This window comes from Rhipicephalus sanguineus, chromosome 5 (genome assembly GCF_013339695.2).
Source record: "Rhipicephalus sanguineus isolate Rsan-2018 chromosome 5, BIME_Rsan_1.4, whole genome shotgun sequence".
Classification (NCBI taxonomy): domain Eukaryota; kingdom Metazoa; phylum Arthropoda; class Arachnida; order Ixodida; family Ixodidae; genus Rhipicephalus; species Rhipicephalus sanguineus.
This window is the reverse complement of record NC_051180.1, coordinates 189,619,440-189,638,148: the sequence shown is the minus strand read 5'-3', so window position 1 is coordinate 189,638,148 and position 18,709 is coordinate 189,619,440.

Here is an 18,709-nt window from a genome sequence, read left to right as displayed (position 1 = left end):
CCGTCAAGCGCTCCCTGTTGGTTTTCTGTTCTACAGGTCGTGGTGATACTTCCGCTCTTCCCCGTCCACTTGTTGCACTTGAAGGTAACTATAAACTTTCTTCCCCTCATGTTTCAGTTGCAATCCTAAGCATGCGTGCACGCGTTCGTGCTGATACCGAAGGGCTTGCTTGTCAGCACGTGACAATGAATTGATTGTTGTGTGCAGTGTTTTTACACGTGAAGTACAGTACGTGTGTTCCGTAGTGCCGTAGTCCCGCTGGAAATGTTTGTGCCTTTGCTCATTGTTAGAGGAGTCGGTGACATGCTGCAAGCTAACGGCAGAAGTGGCGATGACAAAGGACCCGTACTTAACTAGTACCTTGCGTACACGTTTTTTTTATCTTTTCGTGCTGTTTATCTTGCAGCTTGTTGTAGAGTTGCACATCCAAATTTATGCTCGCTCTGTGTGTCCGCTTCGTATGTCCGTACCGATCGGCCACCTCGACCCATCTTTTTTGTGTATGTGTGCGCCCAGTTTTCAGTTTCGTGACTGAAATCTGTCTGACGTGATCGTGACATCAGCGCGTCCTTCTACTACAAATGTATGTTCGCAAATATGTCGTTGCCTCGACCCGCATGTTATTCAATGATCGGGAAACAGCCACCTCGTAGAGAGGCAGTCAGAGCGCGCTGAGATTTAATTAATTGAACCTACAACCTTCGGGTAACACGTCCGATGCTCTACCAATTGAGCTATAACGGCTCTCACTTTCCCATCCACTTTATTTAGTAGTTACGTTTGTGTAATCTTGGGAAGGCTGTAGGTTCGGTCCCTACCAGCGGCAAGTTGATTTTCCATCCACTTTAATTCCTTTCCATCTATGTCATAATTATACTATACTACAGTTAAAACATGCAAATAATGTCACTGGTATATTCCTTAGCTTCACTGTCCGTGGATTTCATTTAGGTTATGTGATATATCTTTGAATTGCTTGACAGGTATAGCGCATTCTCCTTAATGCTAACTGTGAAATCTGAAGGCCTTGCAACGAGCAGAAACGAAGTGCAACAATGAACGCTGCTTTTTGTTTCAAATGGCACTGTAAGCACAAACTTCCTAAAATGCTGCGGATTACTCTGACGTGATGCAAATTTTTCTTATGCTGGGCTTTAAAATACAAAGTAAATAAAGAATTCCCTATAATATACTTTTATTTATTTATGTACACAATTTTGTGGAAGGCAGTCACACTGAATATACAGACTCGCTTGCTCAACTATGATTGGTGTTATAAAAGGGCTTGTTGCTGAGCTAGTCAGTTCATTACTTGAGAAAACTTGGTATGGCGCAAAGAGGACAGAGATGAAGTGAAGACACAACTGCCAGACACGGGCACCAACTTCCCACTGTTTAACAGGAACCACGCCGATTTATATAGGCTGCTGAACAAGGTAATCTCATTACAGAAATAGGAACATGGACAAACTAACACTTCATCATGAGCCACACCGGCCCGTTTGGCCGATCTACAGCCTACCGCAGCTTATGGGAATATGATGTTTCAACGATCGTGCCAGGGAGCACCACTTGGCGGTCAGCAGCAAGATGGGCAGGCCCTTGGCAGACCACTGCAAGCACATGTGGTTGTGCGCCACACTTCAGCCAAACCACTTTTCTAAGAAGAGCAAGCAGCCGCACTGAAAGAGAGACAATCGAGGCATTCCTAATAAAAAGGGCAGGCAGTTAGTGCGCCATCAATAGATTTAAGTGAGAAAGAAGTGACGTGTTTGAAAGATAGCCTGCAGACGTGTCAAGTTAGGTTGTGCGCTGCCCCTTTTGCTTTTCACCCCGATTGATCCTGTGATGGACGTGTGTTTGTTCATGTTTGCTGGCATGATTTTACAGCTCAAGTCAATGCAGTTTCTGGCGCATGTCTCGACTCTTTCAGTGGCTCATGATGAGTTGTTAGTTTGTCCATGTTTCTATTTATATAATGAGATTACCTTGTTCGGCAGCCTATATAAATGTACATGGTTTCTGTTAATAAACAGTTGGAAGTCGCCGCCCGTGTCATTTTGTCCCCATCCTCTTTGCGGCATACCAATTTCTCTCAAGTGGTGGTATAAAATCGCCAGTGGACATAAAATTGCTTGACAAGAATCTTTGTAGGGGTAAATTTTGGGAGGCTGTTTCTGACTGGTATGCATGATGGTGAATAGAGCTGAAGTTAAAAGAAAAGCTATACCTTAACACATTATAACAAACAAGTGCCAGCTTTTTCATTTGATGGTTTAACCCGAATTACACATTATCTAGAATGATGCTAGAGGCTACTTTATTTTATTTATTTATTTATGTTATTTATTTTCAATACTGCCAGTCTCACTTAGAGACCAAGGCAGGTGGGCATACTGATAACAACGTGAGCATGAACATCATATACACATTGGAGAGTACAATTGCGTTTCATACATAGAAATGTTGTTATCTCTAATACAACATCAGTATTTACAACTCAACAGTGAAACTTAATACAATTATCTAATGCAACATAAAAAAGTCATGCAGGCAACAAAAGAACACATTGCATGAACATAAAACATTTTTTTTCATAGTTGGGGCTTATTTTCTATGGCATAACAAAATGTTGACAGTGATTCAATGCTTGCTATTGTTGGGTCAAGGCGGTTCCACTCTCTAACTGCCGTAGGAAAAAATGAGTATTTAAATGTGTTGGAGTTGCAAAAGTATTCGTCTAACGTTTTATCGTGTTTATTACGTGATATTCGGGACCTAGAGAAGTTGATGTAATTTGAAGAATTTATGTTGAAGCGGTTGTGCAGAAGGTTATGCATAAATTTTAAACAAGCTTGTTTTGCTCTAATTGTCAGTGTGTCTAGACCGGATGATGCCAGAAGTTCAGTGGGCGAGTCAGTACGTTTGTATTTGTTACGAATAAACCGTATCGCTTTTCTTTGAACTTTTTTTAGTTGATTTATGCTAGTAATATTGTGAGAGAGAGAGAGAGAGAGAAACTTTATTTGCGTATAACGCGGAGCAAAGCAAATGGTCGGGCCCCTATTCCAGGGCTCCGCTGGCCCTTGCCATCTTCTCTGCCCGTTGGATCAGACAAAGCTGATCATCAAAGGCCGAGCTGGACAGCAGTGCCTCCCATTTTTCCTCTGTGTTATTCATGTTGTGGTGTTCTTCGTTGTGAAGTGTACACTCCCATGTAATGTGAAACAGAGTTGGTGGGGCCCCGCACCACGGACATATATCTCTGTATGCTGTGGGGTAGAATACATGTAGCCTGTGTAAGTTCGTGTATGTGTTTGTCTGGAGTCTGCGTAACGCCGCAGATTCCATTGCTGTGAGGTTCTTATGCGGTGCTGGATAGAGTTTTCTATTCTCCCTGTAATACTGAAGAATTGTAGCAAAATTAGGGTCTAGGGGCGTTGGGTCCTCTATTGCAGTGTGCAAGGAAGCTCGGTGATTTGTGAAGCCTCGAGCCGCCTCATCCGCAAACTGGTTCCCGGTGACGCCCGCATGCCCTGGCGCCGGGAACCAAACAGTGTTAGCGTATTCGAGCACTGGCCGCACAAAGGTTGTATAGCTGAGGAGTTTGATATGGGTGGGAGCAGACTTCAGGGACCTTTTAAGAAAGAACAACTTACGGGTGGCTTTTGAGGAGATGTTGGCAATGTGAATGTTCCACCTGAGGTCGGATGTAAGAGTCAGCCCGAGGTATTTGTGTTGATGAACTTTAGCTAGATTAGTGTCACTATGTGAGTAAGTATATTCTGATGGGTTCTTCTTTCTTGTCACCGTCATTGCCACAGATTTGCTAGTGTTAATAGACATTTTCCATTGTTCACACCAGGTATTTATCACGTTAAGTTGTCTGTTTAGGGTGAGGTAATCTTCGTAACACATTATTTCTTTATAGATAATGCAGTCATCCGCAAAAAGTTTTATGTTGCATTCAGTGTTAGTGACGATGTCATTAATATAAATTAAAAACAGTAAGGGCCCTAAGACCGAGCCCTGTGGTACACCAGATGAGATGGGAACAATATCGCATGACGCGTCATCGAGATAAACAAATTGCGAACGCTGGGATAAAAAATCGCCCATCCAAGCTGACATGTTTCCAGCGCCAATTATTGCCTCTAGTTTTGCAATTAACTTGTTGTGACACACGCGATCAAACGCTTTGTTGAAGTCTAGGAATATAATATCTGTTTGGCCGCGATTGTCAATCGTCCGTGCGAGGTCGTGAACAACTTCCGTTAATTGCGTTACTGTTGACATCTCCCGTCTAAAACCGTGCTGGCTAGGTGATAGTATGCGATTTTCTTCCAGATATACTGTCAGGTGTTTTAAAATTATATGCTCTAGGATCTTGCATGATGTGCTGGTAAGAGAAATGGGTCGGTAGTTTGAAGGAGAGTTTGTGTCGCCTGGTTTATGAATTGGTATCACCTTTGCTTGCCTCCAGTCGTTTGGCACACGTGCAGTTGAAAGTGAAATGCGATAGATAATGCCAAGGTATCTGCTGCACCATTCTGCGTATCGCTTTAGGAATTCGTTTCGAATATTATCAGGGCCACTAGATTTTTTCGAGTCTAATCCAAGAAGAAGGCTAAAGATTCCCGAGTCAGATATTGCAAGTGGGTCAATGCTAGAACCTGTAGAAACAATTAAGGGAAGGAACCCATTATCTGTAGGGAATACAGATTGAAAATACTTGTTGAATGCATCAGCTTGGACAACATTTTCATCATGAGGCCGTTCTGGCGTCAAAGTATTACGTGCACGAAAGTGGTTCCAAAATCTCTGTGGATTATTTTTAGGAAATCCGGTAGGATATTATTGAAGTATTGTTTACGTGACTGGTTCAGCTTCAGTTTCAGCTCTTGATTGGCGCTGATCAGCTTAGAATTCTGGACTGATTGACTTTCTGTCTTCTTCAATGAGCGACGTAACGTTTTAACTTTTTTTTTGGCATGAATTACCTCGCGCGTTACACATGGACTGTATTTTCTTGGTTTCCTAGATTTTAGCGGTATAAATTTGGTAATACACTCATGTATTTTCCTCTTAAACTTTATCCAGAGGGCATTTACGTCTGCTGATGAACCAGAAGCAATATCTGAAAATGATGTGAATTCATGTGCCAGGTATATCGGCGTCGTTCGATTTCTCAAAGTCAATAATTTTGCTTCCAAAGGACTTTTTGGAATAGAAAATGACAAGGGTAGGTGGCATATCGGTATATTGTGGTCGGATATTCCTTCGACAATACTAGTTTGCATTGCGTTTATTGGGAAGTGATCACTGAGGAGTATTAGGTCAAGTATGTTATTTGCAGGGCCTTGCGAGCGCGTTGTTTGACTAACTACTTGTTCTAGATTAAAATTTAGCATCACATCAATCAGTGCTTCGGAAACATGTGATGTATCTTCCTTTGTGTTCCACTTAATGTGTGGCAAGTTAAAGTCTCCCATGATGGTAATTCTCAGGCTGGGGGCGTGGTTCTGCAAAAACTCCTGTATGTTCCTGATACAATCTTCGTTCGAGTCTGGACTTCGATAAACGCAGCCTGCAATTATGGCAGCGTTGTTGCCGATGATTCTGCAGAACACCGCCTCAGCGTCCCTCACATCTGGTAATGGTACGAATCGAAGGGATTTCTTTATCAACAGCGCCACACCACCACCACGTGACGGTCTGTCTTTTCGAATGATGCAATAATTTGGATGCACTACTTCGTGATCTGTGATAGCTGGGGAAAGCAACGTCTCAGTTATCGCTATTATGTCAGGATTATGTGCAAGAAGCAACTGGAACTGGAAAATTTTTCCACCTCGGCGTGCAGTGCACGCACTTTTTCTTGTTGCTGCCGTTGCTTTTTGAGCTCGTTTTTGAAAATGTTATACTAGTCAAGTGTTTTTGTGCTGCGGAAGAATGGGCAAGTGCTTTATGCCCTTTTGCAAAAGTGGCTACAAATCTTGCAAAGAGAAGTACGTGCTTTTCACTTTGAATTGTGATCACAGCTGCGCAAAGTAAGACACGAGACAGAGAGCAACGAAGACTATTAGGAAAATTTTGCAGCGCAAAATAACACAAGGACGAGAAGGGAGGACACAACACGTGCGTGTCCTCCCTTCTCGTCCTTGTGTTATTTTGCGCTGCAAATTTTTCCTAATGTCTTACCAACAAGGCCGAATTTCTCCCCTTGTGAACGAAGACGAGCGCTGACTTCCAACTAAAATTTTATTGTGAAGAACAAGCAATTTATGAGAAACGACATGCGATAAAAACCGCATATGACAAATGACACCCCCTCCGAAACACGAAGCATTTCACAATTTTTGTATCGCACAACCGAGAGTCGACGTTTCTGTTGAGATGCGCCAAAAACAAATCACTCAACACGGGAGCGATACAAGACCCGATACTTATACCACTTTTCTGAAGGAAGAACATGTCATTCCACTCGGCAAAGGTTGAGGTGAGGTAAAACTGAAGCACTTTTGTAAAGTCCGAAGTAGAAACACCGCACTCGTTTTGAAACGCTACAGCATCAAACCTTAAAATCGCCTCTTCAACAACTTCCAACAGTTCCTGATGTGGTATAGAATAATATAGATCATTTATATCTATGGACATAGCGTGAAATGTGACATCAGAATTTTGAGACAGGTATTCAATGACATCGGAAGAACCTTTGACTAGAAATGGGTCATCGACCTCAAGCTTTTTAAGATGGCTCTGAAGCCAGCAGGAAAGGGCATTCTGCCACGTGCCTTTTTCTGAAACAATGACGCGAAAAGGCGTATCGGGTTTATGAGTTTTCGCTGAGAAAAACATCATTAAGGCTAACCCTTCCCTTTTGTCTACAGACTGTGCAAGACCGTCCAGATTAAGTTGCGTTAATATGCGTTTTGCCTTAGTTTTCACTTTCTTGAGATCAACGTCTGTTCGCCTAACAAACACGGAATCTAAAGAAGCTTGCGCTTTTTCCAGGAAATTGCTTCGAGGTGTGACGAAAAACCTACCTTCTTTGTCAGCAGCTGTCAGACACAGCGTCTTCTCGGTGAGGTAAGATAGCACCCTCTTAATGGGAACGGGGTCTGGACGAGGAGAGTATAACCGGAGCACATCGACACCCTCAGACACGCAACGATCACTCTCACATTCCGGAGCACTTCTAGACACATCACGCACCAGTGTCAACAGTTCCGCTGGAGAGTTCTTTCCCACAGTGGCGAACTTGGGCCCAAGATCGAGAGTGTGAGTGACGAAGTCCGGAAGGGTCACTCCTGCGTCGGTGTGCACCTGTTGTGGTGCCTTGGGAGTAGGGGACTCACGACGAAGGCGGAACAAATCCTGCTGCCACTTGTGCTCGACGTGTCGATGGTGCTATCTATAAGCGCAGACAACTCTCGACGTCTACGTGTCTTCAGTGACGACTTCCGGGACCTTGATCCACTTGAACACTGAGGGTTTGCCGATAAATTCTTGCCTGCCTCAACCATTAGGATCGCAGGATCTTAGACACCCTCTAGTCTGTAGACAAAAAGGAAGGGTTAGCCTAATGATGTTTTTCTCAGCAAAAACTCATAAACGTGATACGCCTTTTCGCGTCATTGTTTCAGAAAAAGGCACGTGGCAGAATACCCTTTCCTGCTGGCTTCAGAGCCATCTTCAAAAGCTTGAGGCCGATGACCCATTTCTAGTCAAAGGTTCTTCCGATGTCATTGAATACCTGTCTCAAAATTCTGATGTCACATTTCACGCTATGTCCATAGATATAAAAGATCTATATTTTTTATACCACATCAGGAACTGTTGGAAGTTGTTGAAGAAGCGATTTTAAGGTTTGATGCTGTAGCGTTTCAAAACGAGTGCGGTGTTTCTACTTCGGACTTTATAAAAGTGCTTCAGTTTTACCTCACCTCAACCTTTGCCGAGTGGAATGACATGTTCTTCCTTCAGAAAAGTGGTACAAGTATCGGGTCTTGTATCGCTCCCGTGTTGAGTGATTTGTTTTTGGCGCATCTCAACAGAAACGTCGACTCTCGGTTGTGCGATACAAAAATTGTGAAATGCTTTCGTTTCGTAGACGGCTACTTAATTCTGTTTGAATGTGATGACCATTCTTTTGAAACCTCCGTTCATCAGACGTTGGCCCTATTTCAGGAATGCCTCAACCCTCTTTTAATTACACATGAACTACCGATGAATGGTGTGCTTAGGTTCTTAGATTTGCAGCATCATGCATGCTGGATGTATGAGCCACGTGCACACAAGCCTCTGTTATCATATGCGTCGGCCCATTCGAGACTAATCAAAAGAAAAATTGCCTATGGCGGCTTGCATAATGTTTTGGTAAAATCCTGTCATCATTCAATTGATTTAAGTTTCCGTTCGCAAATCGCTCGGTTGAAGGCGGCCGGGTATCCTGACAAGCTTCTGGTTTCAGTGGCAGAAAAGCTGCGCAGTAGGTCAGGTGATGGACCTCAGAGCGTCGAGCCTGCAGCACATGACCGCGGAAAAATAACCGTTCCTCCGTATATTCATGGCGTATCCCACAAACTGAAGAAAATAGGAAGAAAATTGGGTGTCGACGTGGTCTTTTCGGCTGCTAAGAAATTTTCAGGGCTTTGTGTTAGGACTAATCCTGTTGCCAAGGCGCGTAGTCCATGTTGTATTAACCATAACAAGAAGTACGTTCCTTTCACCTATGTGAAAAGCTCTCCTCTGTGACAGGTGTCCTATCACGATGTCGTAGTTTGCTGCCTACAAAGGCCAAAGTACAGATTTACAATGCTTTATTTCATGCCCACTTAAATTATTGCGCCTTAGTGTGGAGTACAACCACTATAACTAACATATAGTTCTGATGCTACAGAAGAAGATTATTCGCTATATTGGCAACATAGACTATTATTCTAGCACCAGAGAAGCGTTTCCTAAGTACAATGTTATTAGAATTGACAACCTTTATACTTTTCGTTTATTACATACTGCGCGATATGCTTCTGAATCCCTCAAGAATTACATAAAACAGTTGGCATCTTTAGAACGTCGTAGAATTAATGCGAACACAAGGAACCCTGAGACATGGTCAGTTCCATATTTCAGGACGCACTACAAACATCAATCATTGACATATAACCTACCATCCACTTTAAATAAATATGAAGATATTCAGATTTCCAGTAAAAAAGACTTGCGTTTATATTTCGCACACTTGTAATGTCACATACTGTGACATTCTGTGTAATTGCATTGTGTGTAACTTATGTCGTTTCTTCTAGCATAGTCATTCTGCTTCCATGAATTTCTTGCTGTGTTATATGGCCAGTGTTTTTGTTTTATTTTGTTCCAAATAGCTAGTATTGCTACAGTAGTTCGGTGTTACTATTCTGTGTTATTCTTATTTCTGTTCATTACTCATGCTATAGCAGTATTTTATTGTATGTAGCATTTTTTTTTCTTTTCCCCAGTATTTTCTTTTATGCACATGTATTTATTTTCCCTTTTTTTTCTTCCTGCAGTTCTCGTGCTGGAAATACATGTAAACCGCTGTATATGTATTCATTTTGTACGATATGGTATTCTGTTTTGCTTGTTGATTTGCTCGCCATTGCACCGGACTGCTTGTTGTTACTGCCCTGTATAGTCTGGTCGTTGGGTCCCGTCAAGCTACTTATGCAGCTTTTAACCCAACGCAACCATCCAGGATGTATATACTGGAAAATAAAATTGAATTGAATTGTTCAAAAGGGGTAGTGTACAAGATACCCCTGTCTTGTGGTCTGTCCTACATAGGGCAAACAGGTAGATGCCTGAATATCCGACTGCAGGAACACAACAACAAAGTGAGGAGAGGGAGAGAGGGCTTTCTTGGTGTGCAATGCGCACAATGCGGCTGTATTCCGTTCTTTGAAAAGACGGCTGTACTAGCAAGGCATCCCAACGAGAATACAAGACTCATCATAGAGGCCGCAGCAATCGCTGAAGGTGGCTCTGTTAGTACGGTCCCTAGAATATACTGGCTAGTCTGCCGTCTCCGCTCTCCGCCGCGTCCTCTCGGAGATGCCTGCGGCGGTGGCGCTGCGCGCAATCGGAGTTCCTTGAGCAGACGCCCCGCCCGCGACTCTCGCTTACGGGTGGGCTGGCGGAGCCGTTTACAATCGCGCTCTCGCGTTTGCTTACCTTTTCACGTCGAAGGCCTGTGGCGTTTGCTTTTATTACAGAACGTGACATTGAGTACAAATAAGTAAGGAATACCTTAGCGCTAGTTAAAGTTGCAGAAGAGCACGAAGTCTGGCGTCACACAAGTTTCCCAGTGATGACCACCATCCCTCAGTGCATCCGTCCTGCTTATCACTTCACGAGACAGAATTGAGAGCATCAAAATTTTTAATCTTTATTGGTTCCTTGACATGGGTTTCGTCAGCGTCATTTAATTGCATCTTCTCGTCTTTAGCAGCTTAATTCTTTGCCGCTTTACTTCTCTTTCGCTGTTCAGTGATTTCGTGAAGAAGCGGAATCAAAGTAAAATGCAGAACTTCATGGAGGCTTTTTGTGATGAAATTTGAATGTTCTTCACATCCCAGATGAGGCAAATCTGTTTTTTTTTTCAAGAAAGCGCTTAAATCCACAATGCTCTTTTCGTGCAGCTTACTCATGCTGAAATAAGTGGTAAAGCTATTTTCAAGTTTTGCAATAGCTGCTTTGAGAGGTCCGGAGGGGTATATCAGGCCTCCGTTCTCAAAGTGCGCTGTGAATAGGGAGGCCTGATCACTCCCCGTAGCTGTGTTTCTGTCTGATGTGAGACATGTTGCACAAGTCTCGCACTGTGTCTTCTTTAGTGTCTTACGCGCCACCTAACCAGCAATGTAGTAAGTCAGCATATCGTGGCTTTTTTTTTTTTCCACGTATGCACTGTGGTCTGTGCCCGACGCTAGTGCAGTCTCCGCGCCTGAAGTCTCCACCATCAATGAGGCTGTCAACGACGTCAATTGTGGCAGGCGTGTGTGATTTTATGTCATTCCCAGATAAAAGATAGCTCCTATCCCTATACCTATATCCCTATACCTCAAAAAAAAAAAAAGCAAACGAAAGTAATAAGCAGCGCGAAACATGTGCGGTGGGCGAACAGTCGACAAACTGACATTGAACGACACATCTGGTTGAGTATTTCTTGTGCCGTGAATGAGTATTTCTTGTGCTGCGCTTCGAGCCTATTTCCCGCTCATTTCGGCATGCAACAGTTTCATTAAAGAACGAACCTATATATTTTCAGTGGAGGAGCCAAAAACCAAATACAACGCACATTATGAAAGCCAACACCCCTTTCATTTTATAATTTCGAACCTTGTGGCAAGGTACTCGTGGAAAAGGTACCATATGTCTGTTCTTCGTCTGATACACATGGTTCTGATGTGCCAAACTTCTGCTGTAAATGTCCCAGCCTGTAGGAGGCGCAACTTATTTGTGGCGTCATTGTAGAGCTATATTATAGTGCCTAGAATATACAGTATATTCTAGGCACTATAGCTATACAGTCTCCCGGCTACCGCGCCTCCCTGGACCGCAGCAAGCTTGGACAAAAATAAAGTTCTGTCTATATATATATATATATATATATATATATATATATATATATATATATATATATATATATATATCAAATTAGATCTATTACTGTTATTAGATCTATTTACTGTCCCACAATATATATATATATATATATATATATATATATATATATATATATGTATGTATGTATTGTGGGACAGTAAATAGATCTAATAACACTTTGAGCGATGAACTTAGCTTATCGTTAAAAAAATCTTCTCCAACATTACAATATCTGTAATTAATATACTCACCCATTCTCAGAACTGCATTGCGTTTATTGTCTCCGTAACACATCGAGAACCAACCTTTATAATTACGAGACTTAGCACACTAAATATATCTGAAGTAACGTTCTTACTCTCAGAACTGTTAAAGCTTATTAAAAACTGATCTTAGAAATGTTTGGTACCTTCGTAAGGACAATTTAACAGCATATATATAATGATGACAGTCTTGTGATAACAGTAACTCCTTAAGAAAAAAAAATAAAAGCCAATTTTTGGCCCTTTGGTTTTGCTTCGAGTAACTGCGCGCTCTTAAATGAGCGTCTGGATCCGCCACTGATCTTAGTGTGATCACGGCAGTGTCCAGACAAGAGACGACGTTGAACGCAATGTTTGGTCGGTTCAAGATGTTCCAGTCTCTGCCCACACGAACAGAACGAAAACGTGGAGTTCATGCGCGAGCGCAAAATAAAAGGCAAGGCGCGATACTCCACCGATTCCTCCTGCGCGACATGCACCGTGCAGGCGCTCCGATGGACCGCAGCGCCCCCTGCGCAAGCATCCGTGGCGCGGACGCGGCCTTGCAAGGGGACGGCGCGGAGACGGCAGACTAGCCAGTATATTCTAGGGACCGTACTGTTAGTAAGCCTTCGATAGCTTTGACTGATAAGGAACTTGCCTTCTTGCACCCACACACGCGCTAGGTTTCTTTTTGACAGGCTGTTCCCGCTTAGTTGTTTTAGAGTGCTTGATCATGTTGGCTTCGTGTTTCGGAGGGGGTGTCATTTATCATATGCGGTTTTTATCGCATGCCGTTTTTCATAAATTGCTTGTTCTTCACAATAAAATTTTAGTTGGAAGTCAGCGCTCGTCTTCGTTGCTCTCTGTCTCGTGTCTTACTTTGCGCAGCTGTGATCACAATTTAATATGGAATACCAACTAGCCCGTACCCAGACCTTGCTTCAGTGCTTTTCACGCTGCCAGCTAACAACGTGATAAGATAACGTGATAAGAGGGTGCTATTTCTCCTATTAAATACTTCAGGCACCGTTGCATTGGTCATGTTCGCTATACGCACACTGGTTAACTGGAAGAGCTTCAACAGTAGGCGCAGGCTCCGGCCACTGTGCACACGGTGACGTTCGTTCGCTTGCACGGGTCGTAGAGTGCCTCGTTGCGCGTGGTTATCAAGGCAGCCTACCGTGTCGTAAGGTTCGCGAAGCGGTAACTCCAGGAGGGTGATCCTCGCTCTCATTGGCTAGTTCGATGCAGACGTCAACGCTCCGTATAACATCGCTTTCTGGGGAATCCTAGGGACGGTGCAGCGTCAACCACGAGAGAAATCAAGAGCTCGATTATTCCCTATGAGGCGATGCCAAGTTTTCCCAGTTTACCTACAGTTCCTGCCGATCCCGCAACAAATGAGCCTCGCGTTCCCGTCTCCCGAGTTAGCGGAGAGCGATCCTTTTCTCCTGTCGGACGCTCTCGATGGACGGCAGCGAAAGCGCTGGGGCGCGCGCTAGCACCTCCACGAGACTTGACAAGATCTGCACTTTCTGCGACAAGGCTTTTTCAAATGCGAGCAATTTAAAAAGGCACATAAAAAATGTCCATGGAGAAGAGGCCTTGGCAACAGCAAAAACAAAGGAGTAAACAACCGGAGTAAACAACCGGTTAAACTGTGTCGGGAGCAAGGTGTAACGTATGAAGTCCTTCAAAGTAAACTGGTCATGAAGCACTTGTTATGTCTGTGCATCATCAGATGCAGTACCTTAGACATTTTCTATTGCACTGCGCTACTAGTACTCACGTCTGCAAAATACATATATCGCACATGTCCGCGTCTGCCAATAACTTAGACCTAGCACGAGCAAGCGGAATAGCACATACTGAGACAGCGACGGAGCAAGCAAGACAACACATGCTCTCGTGTCGACTAGCTTACACCGGCCCTGCCTCGGTGTGAGCAATTCCGCTTGCGTTACGTATGTACACGAACAAGCCCAAGCTGCTCTTCTTGCGTACAAGCATTTATACGGGACACTTAAAATGTGTGCAGCTTCATGCAATACAAGAAGGGGAAAAAAAACGCAACACACTTCTCAAACCATTCACGGAAACTACGTAGAGTCAGCACACATGACACCAATGAAAATGCCTCAACGTAGCTGTTGCCAGTACATTTGGTTCATAGGCGCTTTCTCAACAATTAGCACTTCACATTGCGTTTTCACACCTCACTTGCCTGTATTTCTTTTCCCAAGAGTCGGTTTCAGTGCTAATGAAGACGTGCTTGAAACGGCCTGCCACGTTTTAAGTGGTAAAGAATTAACGCAACTTTACTAGCTCGGAAGCTGTGGACACACGCCCACCCCGTTCATATGCCTCTCACACACACCACACGATTGTACTACGTGTTCCGCGTGTTCGGTGGTTGTACCTAAACCGTCCCTAGACACACTCTCTGCTCCTAGGTGAAGATGTACCTAGATGAGCTATCGCTTTGATCACGTGACTTTATGCCCACGTGACCTGAGGATCGTTCTCCGGCCTCGCGGACTTTACCGGGTCGAAGTTGGTAGCGCCATCTCTCAGGCTTCTTGCGAAGCAGAACACTGTCGCGCAACGGGTAGTCTTGGCGTTCGCTGACCTAAAGTATTTCTTGCACCGTGCATAGGACAAAGCGGGAGGTGCCTCAACACAAGGTTGCAAAAACACCGACGCTCGCTCTCCTCATCTAATCCCACCTCCTACCATCTGGCTAATCATTGTCTTTCGTGTGGATGTAATCCCCATTTTAGTGACACCGCCATCCTGTCACGACATCATAATAAAACAAGAACAACAATTGAAGCTTTTCACTTCACCAGAATTAAAGACAAATGCGTCAGCCAGCCCTCTGTCACCCTCTCATCTAAAGAGTTTGGCTACCTCATCCACACGTGCATAGTACAGTGACATATCACATGTATATTGTCGCGGTTCAACGTAAGCAAACCACCGAGACGTTGAGTCCGAGAACCGACGGCGTGTTTTTATGCAGCAGCCAAGAGCAAAGACATAAACAAAAGCACGTCGTCTTCTTTGGTCAGTGTCCCTTTTCACGAGACTTTTGGCGCGCACATCGTGTTCGTTCTCTGTCTATTTCGAGCGCGGCATTTGCCTCCCCTTAAAAGAGCATCGCCCCGATGCTATAGCTGAGCCAGTCATTCGCGCATAAAGTCACTTTGTACAAGCGACGGTGCTTCGTAGAGTCACTCGCTGACGTATGGTTTAATGCGCACTACGTGCACAAGTTCAGGTCAGTGCTGGCGACGCCTTGTACAGTTTGGGCTATCCGGGACGACCTCGTAGGTAACGTCACTTAGTCGTCGCAGCACTCGATAAGGTCCGAAGTATCTTTTGAGCAACTTTTCGGATAGTCCCCGTCTTCGTACAGGCGTCCACACCCATACCCTGTCCCCGGTTTCGTACGTTACAGGTGTATGACGTAGGCTATAGCGTCCAGCGTCGTACTCTTGCTGTTGGTATATTCGCAGACGTGCGAGCTGCCTGGCTTCCTCTGCGCGTTGAGTGAACGCGTCGGCACTCGTTTCGTTGTTATCGCATTCGTGTGGCAGCATCGCGTCCAACATGGTCCTTACTTCTCGTCCGTGAACAAGGCTGAATGGGGTCATCCGTGTGGTTCCTTGTTTAGCAGTATTGTATGCAAACGTTATGTAAGGGAGAATCTCGTCCCAATTTTTGTGCTCGATGTCCACATACATTGAAAGCATGTCTTCCAGAGTTTTGTTGAGCCGCTCGGTCAACCCGTTGGTTTGTGGATGGTAGGCTGTCGACTTACGATGAATAGTACCGCTGAACACCAACACATGATCTAAAAGCGCGGCCGTGAATGCGGTTCCGCGATCTGTTATAACGATCGACGGCGCACCGTGTCTCAGCACAATGTTCTCTATGAAGAATCGGGCCACCTCCTCTGCTGTGCCTCTCTGGATGGCTTTTGTCTCGGCGTAGCGAGTAAGGTAGTCAGTCGGTCGCCACTATAACCCAGCGGTTACCAGCACTACAGGTGGGAAGTGGGCCCAAAAGGTCCATTCCGATCTGGTCAAATGGCGTTGGCGGGATCTGGACAGGGTGTAACAAACCGGCTGGTTTAGTCGGAGGCGACTTGCGCCGCTGGCAATCGAGGCAGGTCCGAACGTGATGCTTCACGGCAGCGGTGAGTCTAGGCCAGTAGTACCTCTCCCGAACTCTGCCCAGTGTGCGCGTGTAGCCTAAATGTCCAGATGTGACCTCGTTGTGGCACGCTTGCAATACCTCAGAACGGAGAGCGGTAGGGACGACATGCAGGTAGGTGGACCAGTCTGACGAGAAGTTCATTTTGTAAAGGACATTGTTTCGCAGACAGAACGACGATAGTCCTCTTGCAAAGGCTTTGGGCGCGTTCTGGCTTCGTCCTTCTAAATAATTAATCAAGCCAAGTGTTGTGTTATCGTGTTTGTGCATCGTGGTGCTGACGCAGACGCGCTTCGCTATCAGCGGTGACCCGGACTCGGACTGTTGGGCTTCGTGACGTCAATGCTCGGTGTGATAGTGGCTCGAGCATGTATATAAGCAACCGCCCCTTTTCCTTCCGTTTTGTTAGACAGTGGGTTGTGTGACCGAATAAACATGTGTTGCACTTAGCCACCGTGTGCTGCCTGCCGGTCTCGCCCCTGTTTAGACGAAGATATAATAGTGGCGACGAGGATGGGATCCGTGTGAATCCGCACTGCCGACAGACGCCAGGCACTTTTGGGAGCGGAAGACTTCAACATGGCAGCGGCTGGCAAGTTCGAACCCTTCCTCGAGGACGGAGACGAGGATTTCGAATCGTACATCGAGCGGTTCGAGCACTTCCTTCGGGCGACCCAGGTGAGCGACGACCTCAAAGTTTCGGTGTTGGTTACCGCTATTGGGAAGAAAACCTATCGCAAGCTTAAAAATCTACTAGCTCCCGCGAAGCCCGAGGAGAAAGAATATGCGCAACTAATTCAAGCCCTCAAGAAGCATTATGCTCCGGAACCCATGGTCATAGCGGAACGTTTGTGATTCAACCGCCGGATTCAGCAGGACACAGAACCGGTGGCGGGCTTTGCGTTGGAATTGAAGAGCCTGGCTGCCTCCTGCAATTTCGGGGCATTTTTGGATGAAGCGTTGCGGGACCGTTTCGTTGCCGGGCTGAAAGACGAGACAACGCAAGCAGAGCTTCTGAAGAAGGCCACACTGACGTTTGCAGAGGCGTGCGAACTAGCCCGAAGTATTGAACTAGCCCGTTCCGAGACGAAGAAATTCCAGCCGGAGGGGCAAGAACTGGGTGTCCACGCCGTACAACGACAAGCTCTGAGTTCAAGAGCGGGACAGCCGCGTGGAGACTACGTGGAAACCAGAGCAGCGAAAGAAACAACCGGTTGGACTTGCTACCGCTGCGGAGCAGTGTTGTACACGTTCCTCTAAAACAGGAACGACAGCTCGTTCCTCGTTCCTTCTTAATTTTGAAACTAGTTCCCGTTACAAGTTCCCTTAACGCTAAAGGAACGCGTTCCAGTTACAATTCGAAAATTGGAACGTCTCGTTACATTAGCGTTACATTTGACTTTTTAATCAAAATATAGTGTAGGATAATCCTGAGGTGAAATAAAGTGAGCAATATAAAACTCACATCTAGCTACATATATAATACGAATTTGACATCGCCGGAAGCAGGTGTACATAAAACGAATCTAAAGAAACGCGCCTAAACGAATTTGTTTAGAGACCACCGGCAATACTACACACGTCTAACTGCAACTTTCGTGCTCATCTATACAAATGCAACACATGTGGCACTTTCCACGTAGGTCTTCAAGTGCACAGTCAGGATACTGCACTTCAGATAGTGAACCAGAAATTTCCACACATACACCAACATAATTAAATTTCTTGCGCGAAAAACCTCATCAATAGGAACAATGCATAGGCGTTTGATGAGTGGTGATTCAATATTATTGTGTCAGTAGAAAATAATGTCCACGATACATATTCGCAACTTAGTAAGGTCCCTTGTTCGCACTCATCAACAGTTGCACCTCGGTGTTGGTATCCGACAGACAAACATGAATTCTCGTCAGCACTTCGTTGGCAATGTTCAAAACACGTTCCATGGAAGTGCTAGAGGGTACTGCCGTGTTGTACACAAATCAGAACAACGTCAACCGAGGTCGTAGGGTCCAGGGCAGGCTCAGCGGGCGCAACAAGAATATAGCGCTGGATGTACGCCTATTGTTTATTGCATGACAGAGACGTTACCAATGCGATGGCTGTCGAACTGAACTCTAATATTGTAGACCGATAGCCGTGGATATAACTCGCATGTTGAAGGAACACCTTCAACAAGGTTTTAAACTGCGCGAAAAAGACCGGACGATAACAGGAACATGCATACGCACACACAAGCGCAGACCTTCCAACTGGCTTTATTTACGGAAAGCAGGTAATTTATGAGTTCTTCAAAATAACAAAACATAAAAGCAAGAAACAATCGTGCAATTGCAATGCTAAAAACAATAACAAGAACGCGTGCGCATCACGTACGCGGGAGTGACCTGATGTGTCCATCTAAGAATTCCATCTCTTGATAGTGATATGGAAGGAGAGCTGACGCAGCTATCTCCTTTTTTTGCGATGTAAAACGCCTCGACGACTTCCCTTTCAGCTCTAGATTTGGCTTCGATAGCAATTTTGTATTTTTCGGATCAGGCAAACAGTTTCTGCTATCGCATTTCTTGCAAAGCACCTAAGGCCAGATTGCTGCCCGTGCC